This window comes from Hylaeus anthracinus, unplaced genomic scaffold, assembly GCF_026225885.1.
Source record: "Hylaeus anthracinus isolate JK02 unplaced genomic scaffold, UHH_iyHylAnth1.0_haploid 12002, whole genome shotgun sequence".
Lineage (NCBI taxonomy): Eukaryota > Metazoa > Arthropoda > Insecta > Hymenoptera > Colletidae > Hylaeus > Hylaeus anthracinus.
Window position 1 is genome coordinate 106,930 of NW_026534349.1, and position 2,515 is coordinate 109,444.

Consider the following 2,515-nt stretch of genomic DNA (forward strand, 5'->3'; position numbering starts at 1 on the left):
GTACATATAGCGCGGCGTATTTATACGCGCCGCCTCGCGAGTGGTTTAATGCTGTTTATACGGGGTGTCGAAGAAAGTCGGCTCGAGCATCAGAGACACGGTTTGTCAAAATAAACGGGGCGACCTAAACATTGTTTATTTCGGATCTACGAGAACATTTGTAAGGGGGACCAGTGACAAGATAATAACGATGAAGGCAAATGACTGGTGTGCGTATCTGATATCTATCAAACTTCTTATCGTTGTTCAATAAATCCACCATTGACCGCACATTTAATCGTCAACTACAATATTAACCAGAGTCCAGTAATTACACACGAGCGCAAAGAAATGTTAGTCAAAGTGTTCTTACTTGGATCAACTCTCAAGTTCGACGTCGACTGCTTTCAACACTCTGTACATGGTGTCTAACGGTATCCACGGGTTGCCTATTTGTTTATAATTATCCACGGGCGAGGTTTTGCATCGAAGGCAACCGACAGCGCTTCGTTAGGCGTGATTTACGTCCGTTTTTACGGTATCGCTCGTCTAGTCGGGAGTTCGTAGGCAAGCGTAAAAGTCGACGAATGAATTCAACTCTACGATTTGTGACAGCAGTAATAAAAAAATAGAAAATGCCCGCGATGATTTATGCCTAGTAAATTATTCGTTTAAACTTATTCCGGTGATTGCTAGGCGGACGTAAACGTCTATACGCTATTGAAAGCGAATACGACAGCGAAGGTGGCAATAAGAGCTCATTTCTGAAGAGTAGGGTTCAATGCTCAACTGTTGTTACTAAAAATACCGCGAAACGCTCACCTCTGTTTGAAAAAGAAAGATGGACTGTTACGTATCGAACCTTACTTTAGCTAAATTTAGTCAAATTGATGATATTGTAAAATACTAAGCGTAGAAATTATTTCTATGCTTTTCTAAGGTAAACTTATCATTTAATTATAAATAAAATATAGCCCAAAATCGGCATTGCCTATTTACTTTAAGCCTGAATATAATAAAACTGAATGAAAAAAAAAACATTATTAAATTTGTAATCTTAGTGACCTTCCAACTAAATTAATTTTTCATCGTCATCGGAGGATCGTCGAAACCTGACTCCACGAGGCGTAGTGGGGGCGGAGAATAAAGAAAGAGGTCCGAACACAGTCGACGAGGCGTAATATAGACTTTTTTAAATCGTCTCCTTTTGAGCATTGACTTAACCCACTTCCTCGTAGCGTGGACCAAGTCAGGGTAAAAAGGAAAAATGGAGGATAAAGAGGGGAACGGAAACGGAATATGGAATTGATTCCGTTGAGAATCCAATTGCGTCTTACGAGATTCGTTCACGTCTCTTATCTCCCGTGACGTTGATAATGAATATAGATCGAAGCTGCCTTGCTATAACGTTTCTCGGTATTATTAATACGCTATCCGTCGGCGAGATAAAAAAAAAATATATATATATATATAAGAAATTGAATCAGCAGTTCTGAGAACACTGAAACGAGCGATACCTGATAACCATCGCAATCACTGACAAAGCAAACAAACTACGCAAGTGTAACGACACTGGTGTCGACTCGAGGTGAACGTCGAGCACGACTGTTTCGAAAAATCGACTTTTGAGGGTGGTTTTGAAATTTGAAGATTCGGGGATAACGGAAAATTGAAGATAATATGTTAAGGCATGGCTAAGAATATAGCGAAGATAAGGAGATCGAGATAGAAAAGGAAATAAAAGGAAGTAGAAGAAAGTGGAAACGTTGTAGGAAGAATATGGCTTTCACGAAAAGCAAATTAAATCAAAGTTTAATTTAATTGTTCTTAACCCTTTTAGATTTGACGTCCACAATTGCGGACACAAAATTTAGTTAAAGACTCATATACTATTACTGACACTATCGTTTAGAGCGAATGTCCTTAAAAAAAAACAGTTTTCCTCGAAAACTACACTATTAGAACTTTTCTTTTATTTTTCCAATACTAATTTTAATCCAAATTAAGCCTAAAAATTAAATTACATTAATAAATATCAATAAATTACAAAAAAAATATCATTGAAGTTTGAAAGGATTAAAGAGATTTTTCTCAATTGAATGGAAAAATATAAAATATAAAAAATAAAAAACAAAAGGAAATAAATCCAAAGTCGAAAGTAAAACAGAAACACCTGTGTTTGCCAGTTCACGTATCGGAATATTACTTTGAATTCCACTTAATAGATCTGGAAAAGTCCACGCTCTCGCACTGTATCTCTCGCACTGTTCCACGAAAGAAAGAAAAAGAAGAAAATTTGTCCAATTAGCCAAATAATCGGCTCTCTAATGGGAATCCCCAAACGAAGGGTACGCGAGCGAAGACGAGGGGTGAGCATTGAAAGCAGGAAATGGATCGTTTAAAATTTTTCCACACGAAACGCGCGGACAATAGGGTTCGAAGCATGCATTTCCAAATCGTCTGGACAAATTGACCTGCAGAGCCACGGCAGAGCACCCTCCACGTTTTCGGTTGGCTTTTACACGACTGGACAGCT